General features: G+C 36.7%; 1 protein-coding gene and 1 long non-coding RNA gene across 2 annotated transcripts in view; both read right to left on the minus strand.

Annotated features, from left to right (window-relative positions):
- Positions 1-21,138, minus strand: part of LOC311293219 — a 267,232-nt gene that overhangs the window by 207,415 nt on the left and 38,679 nt on the right. The window lies entirely within an intron of this gene.
- The window catches only part of srrm4 (serine/arginine repetitive matrix 4), a 51,766-nt gene that overhangs the window by 29,503 nt on the left and 1,125 nt on the right, over positions 1-21,138 (minus strand). The gene's annotated exons all lie outside the window — the stretch shown is intronic.

The following is a 21,138-nucleotide window of genomic DNA, read 5'->3' on the forward strand; positions in this document are numbered from 1 at the left end:
TCTACTCCGTGTAAATTTGAGCTGTTGCTTCTTATTTGATCAAATGGGAAGACAATAACACCGGCTTAAATTTCTGCAACATGAGGTCTGCTGCCTCCACTGAGAAAATACCCTGCGTGGCATCATGGGAGAAAGAAAATCACAGCACCAGACCTCATTATCTGCCACAGACAATGTCCTTGCTAAATCCCAAACGAGCAAGGGAAGGTAATTGATTTGTAGAGACACTTTCAGAGAGAGGGGGAACAGGAAAGCAAGTTAGGCAGTTGGGCGGGTAGTCGTTGAGAAAAAAAAATCTACAAACAGAATTGGCTGCCCTGTTTCCAACTCTGCATGACAGCTCCGCTTGAGCGATGCAAGTGGACATGAAGGATTTAAGAACAATCAGACTGATTTAGCAGCTTATTCCAGCCCTCCCATCTCTCTCACATTTGTTTTGCTCAGCGGGAGGTACGCAAGAACGACATAACAACAGAAAGTTACATACTCGCTATGCATGTGATTCTTTTACATCTCACTGAATTTCTTTCTTCAGTCTGAGTTAATTTTTTCACAGTTTCTGTAGAACAGATGCAGAGTTATAGACAGGTATGATGATGAACAGACGGATAGACAGATGGAATGATAAAAATGAATCATTTCAGAATCATTTTCTTGTTTATATAATAAACAACAGGAAAATTTCCAACCTTCTATGCAAAAGATGGTCAGCACATTATAGCGGGGAAAGTCATTCTGAAGACAAGTGGAGTTAGTTTATTCAATTATTGCTACCTGATGATAAAATGGAGCAGCATAATGGTTTGATTAATTTCCTTATCACACCAGGCACAAAGAGTAATTATGGCCCGGTCCACTACTCTACGAGCCACCAATCAATCAATTTAAGCACTCTTCACTCCCTACCGTCCCCTCTGCTCAAACAAAACAAATTACCCCTCTTTTTCTCTCTCTCGGTCGCACACTCACGCTCTGGAAAACTTTTGCCCCAGGCTGTGGAAATAATGCCAGGCAAACTCCAGATGTTCACACACACACACACACGCACATTGACTCAAGCCAAAGTCTCTGTACAACAGCCTAACAATAATTCTGTGGAGATGCATTGTGAGAAAAAGGGCACTGTTCACAATGAGCAATCAACAGCTTGTCACTCCAACTTCACCCAGTGCAATGGTGGGTGAAACATGTTGAAGCATATGTTAATGACTCGACGGGTGCATTCAGAGCCTTCTCAGTTTCTCACATTTTCTCATGCCTGATTGGACTCATGTATCTGTATATATCCTTAACTGAGACTTATCCGAGGTCATGATCAGAGGCAAAATGAGAGTCCCCTGATTTCTGATTTACATATTCATCTTCTCCACCATGCAATTAGTTTTAAAATGCTGCCCTTAAGTCATGTCAGAATCATATTTATGAGATGAGTGTAGTCACGGTTCTACAATAATTACCATTAGGATTTTATTTGAGCCTTGATGAGTTTTATGCTGTGTCAATTAAAGAATCATGACAAAAACATAGTTGTATTTATCATATTAAGTTGTATTTATGAATGTTGACTATAACTTAGTTTGTATAGATCTAAGGACAAACTACATTTTCCATAATTCTCTTTTGTAGCACAAGAATGATAAAATAAATAGATAAAGCATCAGTTACAGTTACACATCTAGCATGCATCCTTTGCTCTTCATCTTGTTGCAGTAAAGCAAAGAAAAGAAAAAAAAAAGAAAAGCTTATGGTGTTTGTTATAAAATTAAAAAGAAATATGAGATTCTCTAACATTTTACTGAGACCAAAATCACTTCAATCACTTCCCAGAAGGCAGCATTAGCAGAACTCTCATCAACGCTAACTGGATCCAGGTTGTCTCTCTCTCGCTCGCTCTCCATGTTAAACACAACTCTATTTTAGAGGCTCAGTAATGCCTCAGGAGCTTTTGGAATGTGTGGAGTCTGCTGGGAGAGTTTCTGTTTGTCTCTAACCAACCTCTCTATCTCATCCTGGCAGATGAGAAGGCACACACTTGATATCTCCATTGAACACTAATAGAAAATATTACAACATTCCGAGAATAGAAATATGGTATAAAGAAAAGATAAGAGAGATCAAAGCTTTACAAAGTCATATTTAAAGTTAAAGTGTTTAAGTGTTTATAACAGCCATTTAGCATACAGTATATTATGATATGACATAATGATATCATGATTTTTTTAACCCTCAGGTTGTGTTCAAAACCGTATAACACTTCCAGTTACAAGGTCAAAAATGACCGGCCTACAAAAAATAGCTCATAAATCACTTGTTATGCTACATTATCACCCAATATCGGATTCAATCTTTCTGTCAACTTGTTCTCTTTCAATTAGGACTGGTTTTATATTTCTATTTGCATCTGATTAATCATAGGCCTCATTTATCTGAGAGTAGGCATCTCATTTATTGAGTAAAAAAGGCATTATTTATGAATAATTTTGGAAATAATAAATAAAATATGAAAAAGAAATTACACTGTTGATCACACTACTTTAATGTTTCACAAGCTTTTATTTTGTACAAAATGGCACAACGTTATAGTTGTGGTGTTCCCTCATATTTTGAGCTTTTTTTACTCAAAATATTAGATGCCTACTCTCAGATAAATGAGGCCTACGATTAATCAGATGCAAATAGAAATATAAAACCAGTCCTAATTGAAAGAGAACAAGTTGACAGAAAGATTGAATCCAATATTGGGTGATAATATAGTATAATGAGTGATTTATAAGCTATTTTTTGTAGAACACCACAAGTGTAACGAGGTGACAAAACATCCCCTAAAAAAGTACGAAAATTGTCCAAAAAACATTTGAGAAGAGGTGATACCCTTTGTGAACAAAGTTACTAAGTTTCAGTCCAATGCGATAACATTAACTAGTATTTTCGGGAAAAATTAAATTTTCTCCGGGTCAAGATGACCCGAACACAACAGGGTTTGATGAAAGGTCTGAGGATGGTTGTATAAATGAGTACCTTATTCTCTGCACACCTTTGACTCTCCTCTATATCGCCGCTTCAAATGTTTTACAGCCCTTGGAACACAGACCTCAAATAATCTCTGCCCCATTTCCCCATTCTCACTGACACTCTTCAAATTCCATTACCTTAACAGCCACCCATGCATTACAAGCAAATTTATTTCATTTCATTAACCTGTATCAAAAAGCTTTCATGACTGCTGGGAGATAGAAAGGGAAGAATGCAGTGTAGGACAAAGTGTTAATCTCCAGGATGAAAATAAAGATGCTAATCAAAAGGTACTTTTTTCTTATTGCCTTAAGCAAAGCAATATGTTCTAGGTTTGTTTTGAAATATTATTGCCAGTGTGGCTAAAAGTGAATCTCACGAAACCTGTTACACATATACCTGTACACATATATATATCAACCCATTATCACTCCCAAAGCATTAAAAATTGAAAAATGGCATCTTATATTGAAGCATCAATGTAAGATGCTAAAGGTACCACATGAAACACACAAGAGTCAATGACATTTCACAATCGAAGCTGACGTAACGCTTATGCAGGCCGCAACTTTTGAATGTGTTTGTGATTTGAGCGGTACGGCGGATGGAGACTGTAATCACTTTAGGGTCTGTCCCTCACACAAAGAAATTCTGAATAAATTGTGAGTGTAAATAGTGTCATGTAAATAAAATTACTGAGCTGTTTAAATCATAGACCCAACATATATGTCATAATGACTAAATTATACCCTGATATATAATCTAATGACGATAAAATTCCCATGCCCTTCGTGTCTGTGTATTGACGCCATGGGTTTCCTTCTGAAAGCATTTGGTTTCTTAGTCTTAATAGTGATGCTGAAGGCACCTGAGCATGCTTCAAGTTTTGGACACCTTGGGGGTGAGAATGGATTGTATATACGGATATATATTATAATGTAAGTAGCCCACCTATCTACTGTAAATTTAATATATATATATATATATATATACATATATATATATATTAACAACCATAGTTATTATTATTATTATTTTAACCATAAAGAAAACTAGCAGTGCTGTAGTGCACTCACCGAGAGAACTGTAATGCCTTTCTTAAGGTCATAATTAACAATGCTAATCTCACCCTCATCAAGAACAGATATGTTTTCGTTTGTTAACAACCAAAGAATGCGCATTAGATCACAATGACTCACAAAGCCCATCAGCTAGTCTGTAAATTACTCTGTAAAATCAAATTAAAGAAAATGAGACATTCTTTGTTGCGCAATGATAGAGACGAAATGTTCCTTATTTAGATTTTCGTGATAAGCCCAATCTCCATGACACTTCCTGTCTGCCTCCTGGGGAGAGAAAATATGTCTCTCACAACACAGCTAATAGACAAAGAGAATAAGGGCTCCAGTCAGTGGGCACACTAGCTAATTACAGTGAAAGGGATGCGTGGAGGACGAAAGAACAAGAGTCAGCTGGGGTTGCTGATTGGCGTGTGGCATTTCAGAAGGAGCAAAGGATCCACCATTAACACATCAGGCATGGTTCACCGCAGCAGATTTAGCTTCTTACCACAGAGAAACTCCATTGAGCGCCAGGCTTAGATGTGGGCCAGTTGCCACTCAGAAGCAGCAGGCCGGGAATTTGACTGAAAAGATGAGAGGGCTGGTCCAAGCCCATGGGCTCTATTTTATACACAAAAGAAGACAGATGGCTCGACTTGAGATGTGAAACTTCTGATTTGTAGCTCTTTTGATTTGGGAAGCTTTTTTCCATGTTAAGGAGAAGGACAGGAACTTAGCAGGAAGTCTGTACGAAGGAGGCCAATTAATTTCAAGCGTGCTGATTCTAGATGGCTGAGAAGATGAGCAAAAAAACCAAATACAACTCTCACGTTAATTGCTTTTCAACCAAGACTGTTACATTGTACAAAGTCAAGCATGGTACTTCTTTTTCATGTACTAGTAAAGTTTAAATTAAAGTGTATGGTGTTCAAACGCCACAAAACTGGATGATCAAATACTAATACAGTTTAATGGTGCATATTGCATTTTAATACGTCAATGATAAAATCCTATTGATTTTTTTATGTGGAAAAGTTTTAACGAGGACAAAAAGTAAGTGCACCTTTAAAGTAAGACAAATATTAAATGAAAGTTTAAAAAAATACCACTGAAAGAAGAGTGCAAATTAAAGTGAGTTAGTTAATGTAGCTGAGGTGAACAAGGAGGCACACAGAGAAAGTAATTCAGTCTGTGCTGTCTGATAGGGCTGTCAAATGCAAATAGAGCTTATTATCTTTAAATTCCACATGGCTAAAAACAGAATCAATAGCAATGGACCCTGCAAGCTCCCTCCTTATGTGGCACTGGCAGAATTTTCAGACACACATCACGAATTTAGAAAATGAGTACTGAAAAAGAGAATTTATGATTTGTCATTATTCAAAGGAGCCATTTAAAAAAGGTGGTTCAGTTGCAAAAGGTTTTAAAACCCTCTAGAATTATCTCAACAAAAGATAGCCTACATTTAATGCTGGCATTGTCTTTGGAAGAACTACTCTGCTAATGCCAGTGGTGTGCCAATATAGTGATTGTATGAAAAAAAAAAAACCTCAACTGAATCCTATACCATCCAGGGATATGTGGGGAGTACTCTGGGTTCGGTCAAAATTCAGAGTTCAGAGCCATCAGACAACACGCCAAATTTGCATATTTGGCCTAAGTGTGAACTCATGAAAATCTATGAGTATGCAAAGTGGATGTGCGGCATCATCTCATAGTCAGAGGAAGGGTGACTGTAACAGCGATGAGGCGAACAGCTAACGTACTGTGCAGTGGAGCAGGACTAAGCAGCTTCACACTGAGACTCAAAATGGAAACCACAAATCATTGATTATTTCAGTCCTGACTGAGTCCCTCTCTCTGAGGAGAATGTCATTTGTGGAGGATAGAGCCTGCGTCGTTAAACCAAACCCCACCAGAGCATCCCTAATTACTCCAGGCTATCAACAATTCACCATTTGTGAGTGGGGGGTTCATTTTGTTATAGCCCTGGGAGTACAGTTGCAGAAATAAACATAGAACAAACACTAAAGCAACCATCTTGTTTATGTAAGTCTCATTTTGATTACGTTATTAAATTAGAGCATGAATAATTAAGAGAAAACAGACGGATGTGTCCATTTTGGGTGTAGTAACTGATTTTTTATGATTTCCGAGTCCATCCATCACAGCAACAGGTGTGTGTGTGTGATATTTACATAAAATGATTCAAATGTATGCTAAATCTCAAGAGAAAAGGTATTGCTAATATGTTCAATCAAGTCCTTAAGTCTCCAGGATTTATATTTGCATCTCACTATTCTTTAGTTTCAGTGACGTGAGATTTATGACCATCAGTGGTGGGGCAAAGTAATGGCTGTGAATAAGGATCAAATCCAATGATCAACATCTTTCTTTTTACTGCTGATGGTCATACATTTTACAGATTAGCAGAAATGACTGAAACAGATGAATGTTCTCCTAAAAGTTATTTACTGATCGCCATGGTAATTTGTAGCTTTAAATGCATCAATCTCTCCCTGAAAGCAAACAAAGACAAACATTCTTTTCTTCCCACTGGCAAGTCGTCCGCATGCGACTGCGACTCAAGAGGTACTGTGGCCACGACGAGAGCCAGATACGGTAATTAACGTGATGAGAAGCTGAGAGGAGGAAGCAACACTGTGTCATTCCTCAACTCAAGATTCACCCGACTCCACAACCCCCTCCTCTCTGCTGGCCTTTGCTATGCAAAACAGCTCACTGAATAATTCACAAAGCTCACTTTTTTTATGAGCAACCAACACAATTCACACAGCACTCTTTACGCGATAATGAAACTGAATAAAATCTTCTTTTTTTTTTTTTTCTGAAAGAGAATTTCTGTGGCAAATTTACAGTTCCTCATAAGAGCAAGGGCAGATGAAACATATTTTACTTCCATTGCCTTTGGAGGAATTTCATCTATTCATAGATGCCACCTACGTCACTACAAATAGAACGCCGCCATATTTGCGACCGACTCGCCCGGTATGGCGGCCCAAACTGCCCATTTGAATGAGAGAGAGAGACAGAGATACCTGGAGAAAATTTATATTTTAGGCTCCGATCCTAATTTTTTACCCCCAGTTTTCTTTAGTCCATTATTATCTGCCCCAGGCTTGCCCCGATTGGCCTTTCATATAGAAATACTTAAGTCATAGAGCTTCATGGCGCGCGTTCATGAGAGTCGAGGCGATGTCATGAATGAATCTATGAATCTGCAGCTGTTCGGCATGAATGAATCTATCTAATCCGTCCATCAGCACAGCCAGAGACATCAGCCGAATATCATAAAAGACTGCCATATCTGTCCGAAAGAACAGATGTTCAATTACAGAGAGAAGGTTTAACACACACAAATATCGAAATGAAAGAATCTTTCGAGTCGAATCTTTTTGAATGATTCGGCTGCGATTAAGCTATCAAGAGGTAATAAGATCAGTCTCAGTGATTATAAAATAACGACTTAAATTGCAGTTTGTTCGTCACATAAAGCTATCATATGAATAAATAACGATATTAATATAAAGGACGAGTCGTATTAGATCACTTTTATGATACTTTTGTGATGGTTTTTTTTTTGTTTTTTTGTCTTTTATTAGGCCTATTATTATTTTTTGCGTGACAGCCCTCAGTAGGCTAATGTTACTCATTCACTTTCATTACATCGACAAGAAGAGTCTCCATTAGGCTACATATTCAAAAATGTCCCTTTGTCTTCCACGGAAAGTAAACTTAAGGATTTGCACATGAAGGTGAGTAAATGACGGCAGAATTATCATTTTTGGAAGAATAGTCCTTTAATATGCATTTCAAGGCTGAGATTTTGCATCGTCTGCAGAGCTAACGTTACTTACACAAAATAACATCTAAAGCGCATGTGACGAAGACAATATCTTTATGAACTTCAGAAAAATATTTATTAGATTAGGTATTAACTAACAGACAGACAGACAGACAGACAGACAGTTATATTCAAAACAACCACAAATCTTACTAACTTACCATGATAAAGTGCATTTAAATAGATCCAACAATAAAATGAAGACAAAACATTATCTGTCGATATCTGTCTATAATGTTGGCCACTGAGAGTATAATGGAAATATAATTAACCACAAACCAACATGAGACTTCAAGTCTTTTAAATAAATGATTCTCTCTTCTCTCTTCTTTCGGTATAGAATAAAATACCAGTTCAGGGTTCCTCTTTCGGCTGTTGTTGCAGCCAACTGCACAACATATTGCAGGCATTTCTGAGACCGCCGCGGTCGCAAAGATGGCGGAGCAAAGCTACAGTGACGTCATGTGAATCGAATGAATACAACCAGGATTGAACAGTAAATCAGCACTCTTTGTTAATATTCTATGAAATACAGGCACCCTACAGTGTTTTTACTGTTTAATGAATGCATAGTATTCTCATTACTGAATACCTTGGAGGAATGCAGTATCATGTATAAATGCCTCTCAAACTCCGGTTCACGATATTTTCTATATACAGCTTATTTTTTATTGATAGCTGCACGCTCCACAAATGAAAACTCCACCTAAAAAAGAAAACAAAGAAGTTTAGCCACTGTTTTACTGAAAGCTGTTCTTACACGTACAGCAGGTACATTCCATTCTGCATGTTTTAATACATTTTGTATTATTATTTTAGTAAGATCAGCAGGTTCCTTACTTTAAAAGTAATGTTTTCATTTAAAATATAAAATTTGATTAATTCATAAAAAAGCTATAAAAATAGTGCAGTGTTTCCCCTACCATTATATAAGGGGGGCGCCCCGCCCTCCTAACGGCTCCCCCCGCCCCCCTTGGAGGTCAAGTAAATTTGATTTGATTTTCTTTATAGCGACAGATTACAATTTGTAAACCTAAAAAAAACCTAAATGGCCCTTAAGTAATATGTTATTTATCTTATTTCCACGATGGCATGTCTTTTCTGTCTGTGTTTACAATTATCCCAATGAGTGCGCACACTCACACACAAACAAACACTTGCGTCACATACAGTTGAGCACTAGCGGACAGAGAGCGCGCGGCTGGAAATGTGTCGCTGAACTGAAGATGGCAACACTCGCTCTACTGCGAGTAGCAGCCGGAGTAGCTCTCCTGCTCCAAGTCTAACGCCCGTTTCACATATATTTCGTTTGCGGTGAGTATTTTTTTTCCGTACCCATGTTAACAGAGCTTTCACACTGCACGAGGATGCAGTCCATCGATGATCGATCTGTTCCAGTTGCGGTGCATATACAGCAGTGCAGAGATCGTTTCTGCACCGAGTCTATTTCTGCTGTGCTGCAAACGCTGAATTAAAGTGACAGCGCATGTTTCGTGGTCAAAATGAACACCGATTGACCTGAAAATGTAGTAATTTCACCATAAGTGCGATTAATTAAATAAAATGTAGTAATCTCACCATAAATGTATTTAATTAATTACTACTTTTTTCACTTTAAGACTGAGTTAAAGCAAGGAAAACTACAATTTACCTCAACAAGGCGACATAATGAACAACACTCGTCTTATTCGTGGAGGTGGAAAAACAAGTTCTTTGTGACATGCAAGATTTATTGTATTAAAATTTAAATACAAAAGATTTTAATATAAGTACATGGTTAAATATTTTACCACTTGCTTGAGCAACTTAATATATAATTATATAGAAGTAATGTATTGAATAATACATTGTTTAAATTGTGTTTACGTGAACGCGCGTTCACAGCAGTGGTGCGTCTGACAGGATTATTCTCTCCAATAAATGCATCATAGAAATAAAAACTTCTCATAAAAAAAGCCCATTTAAAATTTATATATATATTGGTTAGTATTTATAAATCTTTTTTTAGTTGTTAGTTAAAAAATAAAACTATTTAAGCTCTGGTCCATTAATATTAACAAATACTTCTATAAATTTAACAAAGGTTATTTGAAAAAGTCAATTTTAAAAAGATTTAAATATGTTTATTTATTTTTTTAAAGAGATATCTTATGTTAACATTTTTTTACTTTTACAAACCATTACCCTCCCAGACAACCAATTTATGTGACAGATAGATAGATAGATAGATAGAGATAGATAGATAGCGTCTGTGTCAATTCCCCCCCCCCCCCCCCCCCCCCCCCCCCAAACCTGTAAACCTAGGGGAAACACTGTAGTGTATCACAATCACAAGCTAAAATGCCCAATAAAAAAAATCAGTCCCACTTTATATTATGTGTCCTTAACTACTATGTACTAACATTTAAATTAATAATTTGATACAATGCACTTATTGTGTCCACACATGTTTTTACATTGTACTTATATTTATATAAGAATATTAAAAATACCTGCATGTAATTACATCTATTATTACACTTTTGATCCTTAAACATACACATATCACCAAACCTGTCCTTAACCTTATACCCACATCCCACCTCAATTGCAGCACCAGTTTTTGCAATACAATGTCAACACAATATGTACATTGTACTTATTTTTTAATGTAAGTGCATAGTAGTTAAGGACACCTAATATAAAGTGTGAGCAAAAAATCCTACAGCCTAATATATTGTATGTCTCACCTGCTTTTCAGCATTACGAAACCACCTCCAAACAAACACACTTATGTTCATTCCATGGACCTGCTCATTAATTCGATGCACATAGTATCTGCTATATCCTCCCCACCTGTGCTCTGTTACATAGGCAGATGGACAGAGGGCCCCTCTCTGAGTAGGACTCATCTGTCTACTTTGTGAGTTACAGTACCCTCTCTGCTCTGCCAGAGACTGAAACCAACCGGGCAAACACTGCAAGAGGAGCTATTTTGGAGTTGGATGCTACTGACAGTGGCCCGTGTAATGGCTGCCTGCTGACACCGTTCCGCTTGAAAGGATGGGAGGCTGCTGGGACATGCACAGATCCGTATACATGAAGACAGACCACCAAGCCAAGTCCTTTGGTCTTTTATCTGCTGTTTTCAATTTGTAATTATTGATTTTATTGTAATTGAATACAAATGTTCTGTTTGGGAAATCATATGAAATCACTTCTAAAACTTTGACAAGGAAATAAAAAGGAGAAAATCATTCACTTGGTGGGAACTGACCCCTGTAAGCGTTCTTAATCAGTGAGTCCTCATTAAAGACACTGTGAACTCCCTCCTAACAAGCCGGTGTAGGAAAACCATTATGTGGATGCCCAATAAAAATGCTGTCATCATTTCCACTAACCTTCTATATTATTTAGTACCCCATCACAAAGAGGCTATTTCCATTTTATGTGAGGGAGGTCCATTCAGTTCGCTGAGTCTCCACAAGAGTACTCTCTTTCAAGGGCAAGTGGATTATTCTGTCCATAATGTGCATATGAAGTGCCCTCAAGGACCTACAATTTACAAAACACATTGACATTCTGTATGTTTGATGACTCATATCCTCAACAAAAAAGTTATTTATAATATGCTACACAGAAAACACTTCACAAACTGTATACGTACATAAGTCACCTTATAAGATTTCAAAAGTTGAAATGAGATCAGAATATTTATAAATTGAGGATTTCATAATGTGCCAAAGTCAAACAAGGACTCACTAATAATGTGTTTTGGAAAGGTTTTTATTTTATTCCAGCATTCAAGAATAATACTGTTGATCTACTCATGTCTAATTGATTCATTTTGTTGGTGTTATTATCCGGTTTTTAAACCTCTGGCGAGGCAATCAAATGAAGTGAATATCATAAACTTGCATGAGCTTAATTAAGCTCTGTCCATTCAATTTGCAGGCAGCTCAAGGAAATGACCAAATATTGCAACACATGCTTCTGTATGCTTTAATTACATTAAGTGGAAGCTAATGAGAAAAATGAGGGCATTAATATTAGGATTTAATATCAAATTCTAAGAAGCTAATGAGTAATTGCCTAAATTAGCATATTTTACGTTATTTTTTGTGCAAGTGTAGGCTTTTTAAACAAGGTATTTAAATCCTTATGGCTACATTTATTTGATAATAAATGGCAGCAGAATTAATTATCAGGACAAAAGCGAATGTCATTATCACGTATAAGAAAAACAATTACAGTTACACTCTTGACAAACTGCATTGTGTATGTTTGATTTCATGTCCAGAAAATCATAACAAACCACAAAAGATGAAAGGGAGCATCTTTTTAAAGTGAAAAAAGATTTTTGGTCTCAAAAGAATACACTCGACGCCAAGTTTGTAACATTACTTTGCCCTGTTCTTGACAGCTACTTTATACTAAGTCATTCAGAGGCATCAGTCAAATTTGTGCCATCCTTCTCCCACTCATGTCAGCTCTTATATCTTTTCTCTTATGACCCTGATACTTTAAAGTAAAAAGGGAGAGAGGATAAAAGAATAATGACTATGATTAGTCATACAATTTCCCTACAGGTTTTGAGACAAAGGACATTTTTTTATATCAAAGCAAAATAACTTTTAGCATATTGTGGATCAAGAGAAAACGTCTCATAAGAATGCATTTATAGCTAATGTAGAGGACACTAATGTTTTTCCCATATTACTTTGTAAACTACGATCAGAAACTCATCCAGAAAAGCACAAAAAAGAGAGAAATCTGATTCACTCCGAAAGTCGCATTATAATGGGGATGGACGGGAATATCCCTACGTCTTGATCAAAGACTCAGTCATTGGTCCTGTGTAATAAGCTTGATTCACTGTAGTGTTAGCACTTCCTTTCCAAAATCTTAGCTGGAGAATGAGAGCGAAACAAGGTGTTTTTCTCAGTTCTACAAAGCCTTTTTATTTAAACCTAGAAATAACTACTTAATTGTTCACTTATCTGCCTTTCATGTTCTGCATATGAATAGAGAAGAAATTGAAATATATATGTGAAAAATATTACTTTCTGAACACGGTTCAGTAGTATGTTTGAAGTTAGCCTCTGAAAGACTTTCTTCAAAGCCTGTGAAGATACAATCTTTTATTAGCTTAATCTTCACTTGGGAAGAATTCAAATGTTGAATTTCTTCACATCATTTCGCTCTGGTCTGGAAGTGCACAGAGAGGTTAGGAGAGAGTGGTTAATGAGTAAGAGTAGAACACTTAAAAAAAAATCCTCGCTGTAGGAGAAAATATCTCTAATGCACTTCACAATGCGCTTCAGCATCCAGAGAAAGACAGCAAACCTGTCAGCTTTGCTTTTTGTAATAACTGCTCAGCTGAATCTCTCGGCTACTGAAATGTCAGTGCCGATATTGCTCAGTTTAAGAAACCCATCGCAATTTAGCACCTCCCAGACTGCGTCCTCTTTGCGGCTGCCTGGCATGTTACAACTCTTTTGGGCTCAGATGGTCCGTGTCTCATGCAAGTTCTTCCCTTTAAAACAAATAAATGATCCTTTAGCTATCATTCACTGATGAATAGATATGATAGAATGTCCTAAATTACTGTGAACCTCCCATGCAATATGCAGTAATACTGAGTGCAGAGAGCCATCTTAAAAACATAATTATAATTATGCCCCATTAAACTTTACTGTTCTGCCTCGACAAAAACATACACAGTAAAAAGAAGAGCCAAATAATAGCTTTAAAGAACATATGGAAGCCAATAGAATATTCAGACTCCTATTCGTCTACTTTCTTAAAGGGTATCCTGAATGCTGAATAAATCATTCCATGACTTACTATCAGAGTACTCCTAACAGTTGAAGCCTGAACATCTGCTCAGCCAGAGGGTGAAGGAAATGTCAACTTAAGGAACACTTGTCTTTGACTCCAAGATTGATCCCTAAATTGAGAGGAGGGAGAGTTCCATTCGCTCGTTATTGCTGTCACTGCCTTCCCATTGTGCAGTGACATCGCCACAGAAACAATCCCAGCCCAAATGAAGCATCAGTTATGCAAATGGAAGCAATTTTGTGTGAGTGGCAGATCGTCTTCCTGAAATGAGGATGGGCAAGGGATGGAAATGAAAAATGAAGGGGAGGCAAAGAAGAGGAGAGCCAGTCAAGCTTGAAATGATTTAATTTAAGTGATGAAGGTTTGACTTTGATAAGTTTGCCTTTTAATAATGGCTTTTGATCCCTCCAGGGGTCCAGTGGTGAGGAAAATAGCACTACAGCATGTGAGTTTCAGGAGACGACAAGCTGATAGACAGTAACCTCTGCAATACGTGAGACACAGCTTGTAGTAAGATGTGCCTGCCTACTCATCTCATGTTCTGTTTGACACAACCTGCTTGATTGATTGTCCAATGATTGCATGTATTGAGCAAGTGATGTTCAGCCTCACTAGTGCAGCACCATGAGTAAATAAGGTACGAACAAATCAGAGGAGGCATGTAAGTTGGACATATGGCATATTAATTAGCTGGGGAATTATATAAAATAGATTTAGCCTTAATACCACTTTATGACCTTCAGAAACATCAACAAAGACTGCTATGTGCCAAGCAAATTTCTTGTTTTTTTTCTCTTGTGATCAGAGATGCTCAATAAATAGGTGATCACATCTTTGTATGGAAATGTTTTTTGTTTTTTTATCAGCTCTAGATTGATAGCTCTCTATACTTATTTGCAGCTGTATCATACAAATAAATAGTTAAACAATCATACATTGTGATTTCTGGATTTTTTTTTATTAGATTATGTCTCTCACAGTGGACATGCACCTATGATGACAATTTCAGACCCCTCCATGATTTCCAAGTGGGAGAACTTGCAAAATAGCAGGGTGTTCAAATACTTATTTTCCTCACTGTATATCACTCCACAGCCAATCAAATTTGAAGACTAGAATGGTTGTATAAAATGTTTTGATTCCAGATTCACTTCATTAAATATAAAATTGCATTTTTGCAATGAATGCAAAGTTTGGCTTTACGCTAAAAAAAAACGACAATTCGGCTGGAAAAATAATCAGCTTACTGCTGCCTAAACATTGAGCATACATTACCAGTGGAAAAACATGTCCTAGCCTAAACATTCACATTGACAAGATGCTTAAAAACATTCATTTGTCTGCTCTATCCTCCCTGCGATATTTCCTAACAGCCTTATATATTTGATTGGACATTGTGATAGTAAAAGGAAATATGACTTGCTCATTTAGATAAGCATTTCTGTGAATTCTGAGTGTGCACAATATATATTGCATGAAAAGTAATAAAATAACAGCAAATTTGACCTCTCAGAAGTTCACCCATCAAACAAGTCCACACATTGTTATGGCTAACTATAAACCGTACAGGACAATCTATGATATTTTCATGTATAGTTAAGGATAGAAATGAAATTTCTGAAATTTGCTGAAAAAGAGCTCCCGTTAAAACTTTATTCAGTTTAAATGTATATTATTGGTTTTAGTCAGTCAATTATCAAGCCATGGCAAAAGTGCATAAGTGGATTTATACTCATTATATATAAGTGTTAATATTTAATGGAATCAGTATTGCTACTCTAAATGTATGCAGACCTGTTCCAGCACTTTATGGATTATTCATCCTGGTAATATTACTCCAATATAACCCCAGGTTGTGCCTCGTTCTCATTTTCCTTAATCTCACCAGCTTTTCAGTGATTCATTCACTGAAAAAAAAGTGGCTTGTGGACTTCACGAGAGAAGGGCAAGATGAGGGTGAAGCATTCATCGCATAACTGATGTAATTTAATGTGGGGATCGCTAGAACTAAATTATAATCAAATCTGTTTACAAGAGGAAGTGCACTATTTTGGTATCGATTCAACGTTGTGGCATCGCAGTCTTGAAAAAGCCCAGAAAGATATCATAAAATCCTAAAGTGGTTGGTAGCACATAACTCTTGCAAACATCTTTATGTGCACACACAGTTGATATTACATGAATGGTGTTAAATGCATTATATACTGATGATTCAGACTTCATTTGGATTTTCTCAGCACAACTGTCAAAGACAGAAAATAAATATTCTTAAAGCCATATCACTCTAACATCAGATAACTACTTCATATGACAAGTCGCCAACTTAAGTGCCCCATATCAAGACCTCTTACTGCATTTCGACATCTCCCTGGTGTTTCACAGCTGTGCCTTTCATCTGCTGCTGACTGAATGTTGGACTCACTTACAGCTAAATAAAAATGTATCTCTCTTATACCTCTTAGATGCTGTGCTGGAATGTAGCAGTGGCTACATTTAAAAGAAATTATAGCTGAACCCTGGAGGCCTGGCAACCATATCAGCATTTCTACAGCTCTGCAGCTGTCTCTGAGCCAGAGCTCAGCTCCAGGGGTTACAGTCCCTTCAGAGACTCCACCCACCCACCCAGAGAGACAGAGAAACAGCATGAGAGAGTGCCAGAGACTCAAATGCTCTTCTAAAAAACAAAATAAGCATAGAAATTAGATTCTTTGAACTTTAACAACTCTATTTGCGACCGCCGCTTCAGCTGATTTAAATCAACTGAATTAGAACTAAGCAGAACTGAGAGTTCTGGCTGGCTTCTACATTAGGCCCTGACACGAACAACCTTTGAACAATGTCGTATCCTTCTGCTTTCAGAGCAAATTCAAAAGAAAGACTGGGTGTACCAGACCGCACTGATGAAGATCAACAAAATCATTGTCTTTCTGTTCATTTTATCACCTCAGCTGTAGCCTGGGTGTGGGGCGACTACTTAATTAGGAACAAAAAATAATGGATTGACTACGCTACTTTACATTGATTTGTACATAAAAACACAGTTTTTCTATAAGTTGAACTTATGCAGTGCAATAGCAGTTAAATCCATTATCATTTCGGAATGTTTTTTTCTTTATAATTGCTATGACGCTGCACAAGCATATTGGGTTACGATAATGAACTAAAGGGTTACCACAGTCTTAATTTAATTTAATTTCACCCAGTCAAATCAATACTAGAGGAACGATCAATCTTTGAAACAAGCAACTCAATAAACTCAATTCCTTCTCAAAGCAAGCATGTCCAAACCTTTAGTCTTCAATGAAAATAAAAACTTCCAGAAGTAAAAAAAAAAAAAAAAAAAAAATAGAAATGAAAATTAGTTTGAATGATAGCAGGTTGATTTGAAAAGCAATTTGAGGTTTAAAGATGACACGCTTGCTTTCATATATTTTCTGGAAAAGTCGCATCATTGTATAAGTTACATTTTACTGTTATATGAAATGTAGTTTATACATTTCATTCTTACATTCAGAAATAATAGTAAAATAGCACTCTAAATAAAATTCAACATTTATTTAAACACTTTAATAATACGTACCATTTTACATATGGTAACCCCCCCCCCCCACACACACACACACACACACAACAATTAGTTTAAATGTAACATTATTCAGAACAGAATAAAAAAACATAAGTGTAAAACAAACATAAATTATAAACAGCAATTATTATAAACACCAAGCATTAACAAATTTATTTAAAGCAAAACTAAAACTACCGGTGTATGGGAAATGTGATTTACAAATAAACTTGGGCTCACACACCTCTCTCATTCGGCACGAATCCAAATGTGAGTGCTTTTAATTGCATTATATAAGTCACAGCATGTTTAAGATGATAAAAAAACGCAACTTATATTCCAGACAATACGATATAAAGTATAGTTATTTCTCTTCTTTTGCATTTGGGTGCAGTTCCATTCCCAGGTTACCCTAATCTCTTTACTCTTCTCCTCGTTAAACTAGCATCTGCTAGGGTAAAGGGTTCTCCCCCTTACCCTTTCTCCCATGGGCCATCTGCTTCCTAACCCACACAAACACACTTACACTCAGTCCAACTAAAACCCTCTGCATTTTTAATGAGGTTTGCCACTGAGAAGAACAGCTTGTGGGGCTGCAGTGGCCGGGGGCAGGACCCTCTGGCTGCACAAGAGTGAACTCCTCTCTCTAGCCTTGCCAGAAAACACTAGGTCTACAGAGGAGGATCAGCAACACCCTTTGTAATTGCCCTGCACTGTGGGCCTCTTTAAAGCTCAGTGACACCACGAGAAAAGAGGCGGAATAAGAAAACGAAATATGGTCAATTAAGTAGGGGGGAATGTGTAAAGCAGGGCAAAATGGGCTAAGTGTACGCATAGGTGACCAGCATTTTTCAGCTGACATAACCAATAATGATGTTTCTCCAGTCATGCAGCTGATACTACAAGCTAATGGGCCTTATGCTCTGTGATTTATTACTGCAAATCGAAATAAATTATTTTATTTCTCAGGCATTTTAACATCTTAAAACGTCTGTGTGTCTTGACGGCTCAGTGCCTGGGGTAAACACTACGAAGACGAACCTGAATGCTGAATTTGCAGATGGCACTGGTTAAATCAGCGACATTGGTTTGGTTGTAAATGTTGCTGTCATTACCAGCCTTGTACACATCAACATCAACGTCAGGTGCGCCCTGAAGGGTGAGTAGCTTTATGAATATGTAAATATTCACAGTGTGATAAACAGATAGAGAAGAAGAGACTAATAATGAGATAGAGAGAGGAGAGGAAAGCAAAATTAACAATGAAAATTCTAGTAACACTTTACAATAAGGTCTCATTTGTTAACATTAGTTAATGTATTAACTAACATGAACTAACAATGACCAATACATGTCTTACAACATTTATTCATCTTTGTTAATGTTAGTTAATCAAAATCCAGCTGTTCATTGTTAGTTCACAGTGCATTATTTAATGTTAGCAAATGCAACTTTTGATTTTAATAATGTATTAGTAAATGTTGAAATTAACATAAACTAAGATATAGAATAAATGCTATAAAAGTGTTGATCATTGTTAGCTCATGTTAACTTAAGTAGTTAACTAATGTGAACTAATGAAACCTTATTGTAAAATGTTACCAAAATTCTTAATCTTAGCATTCTCTCTTTATCAAACTAATAACATTCTCACATTTCTGGGAGTTCAAAATCTTTTGACTAATTATTATTCATTTATTTTTTACTTTTGCATACAGTTTGAAACAGTGTTAATTTGGACAGCAAAGTCTTAGTCATAGTCTTTTGATAAAAATGGCATTTAGTTTTAGTCATATTTTAGTCATCTGAATTGTTTTAATTTTAGTCTTCTTTTAGTCGACTACAGTAGATTTGGTTGACTAAAATCTAATGGGTTTAATTAAATTGTAATGCATCAATTAGGCATTTCTCTAAAATTTCCAAACTCATTATATAGCCTACTGATGGAGAAAACATATATTAACCTGTTAATATGAATGATATTAAGGTTTGAACATGCAATACAGACACATATTTAACTGCTGTGATGTTTAACATGTCTTTATTTATCTTAAAATGTAATAAAAACACTTATCACAAAGAAACAACAACATGGTCTTATTTTCAATTAATGATATATTCTTGAAGCCTGAGACACTCCAAGTCTTCTTCAAAGAACTAGCGTATATAGCCTCGGGTCGGCTGGGTCTGGACCAAAAAGCTGTGCTTGAACACACAGCACAGACTACAGCCGACTGCAAACTAGCATGTGCGTTGTATGTAACTATGTCTATATCAGCAGCTATCAATAATATGTTCGTCATTTAAAAGGAGAAACCAAAACAAGAATACAAGATATACACAGATCTACGAAACGGCCGACCGCCGGCTTGGTGTGTCCCGGCCTTTATAACAACTTGCATACAACATTGTTAATTCTTTCAAGCAGACATTTATTTGTATAAATTAAATGCAGATTAATCCTTATTAAAGCTATTAACGTCATTCAGTCAAAAGCACTGAGTGATTTTTCCTTGTGTTGTTTGATAAACAGACAGCAGCAGGTTTAATAGACTGCTGTCACTTTAAGGCCGAATGCGTGGATCCAATACACAGCAAGCAAATGCCAAACATCCCTCCCTAACATATGTATTGTTTTTATTAGAGGAGGAAAATGCCAATAGATTTTCGTCATAGTTTCTGTCATTCAAAACTGGTTTTTGATGTAGTTATTGCCTCTTTTTCATCTGTGAAAAAATGTCATTGACGAAAATTATAATGAAATTAACACTGGTTTGAAGAGATTGTTAAACCAAAACTGAATAGACTAGACCTCTTTAACTTTCATTAAATTAACAAAAACAAAAAAAAATCTTCTCACAAGACATTTTTCTAAATATATTTTGTGTTCCCCCAAAGAAATAAAGTCATACAGGTTTGAAACAACATTAGGGTGAGTAAATGATGACAGAATTTTCATGTTTGGGTGAACTTTAAAAATGTTTTGTTAGGTAACCTAAGAATTTCTAGTATTGTTATACAAGTCAATAATGCTGAATACATTGGTTGCACCATCAAAGTCTATTTCGGTTTCAGGTCCAGTCCAAAAAGAGTCTTAAAGTAACGATGCCACATTTTCCGTTTTTTATAGAATACAGACAGCCAGAAAGCACTAGGTTTGTGTCGGAATATTTTGACTATTGATCGACCAGTTATGTGCTACGACTCCAATCAAATCTTTGTCCTACTGCAGTATGAATATAAAGCTCATGTGAGTAGCAAAATCGTGATACGCCACTTTTTAATAAACACTTTCATCAGGTGCCTTGATAAGGAAAAAGTGGACAAAGCACTGTGAAACCCCAGGTTCCTGAGATGGGAGACTGCAAGATGGGTAACAAAGTACATGGAATGATACATGCAAATAGGGAACAATAGTGATTCATAAATCAGTTAAGCACTCCTTACCGGCGTAATGAGCAAGGAGTAAGTCTTGATCCTGATTAACAGGAAAGGATGGAAAGGGAAGCAAACCCCTGGTTTCTTTATTGTTTTTTTGCCTTTTCTCTCTATTCGACATGCTGCCATGCCTCCTAATTCATGGGTGAAGAAGACCTAACCTAAGGGCATGATGAAGGGCTCTACTCTTGACTTGATCCATTAGGACTCTGTGTAGCCTCTCGCTCTGCTGTGCACTTATGTGTGCACAAGTGAAACTGACTGGCCTCCAGTGAAGGACAGTCAATGATGAATGGAGAGCATAGGCAGAATTCACGCTCGCTGTTTGTGTGACATGAAAATGGGACAAAAAGGCAAAAGTTGCATGAACACAAGGG

Source organism: Rutilus rutilus (genome assembly GCF_951802725.1).
Source record: "Rutilus rutilus genome assembly, chromosome: 7".
NCBI classification, from domain to species: domain Eukaryota; kingdom Metazoa; phylum Chordata; class Actinopteri; order Cypriniformes; family Leuciscidae; genus Rutilus; species Rutilus rutilus.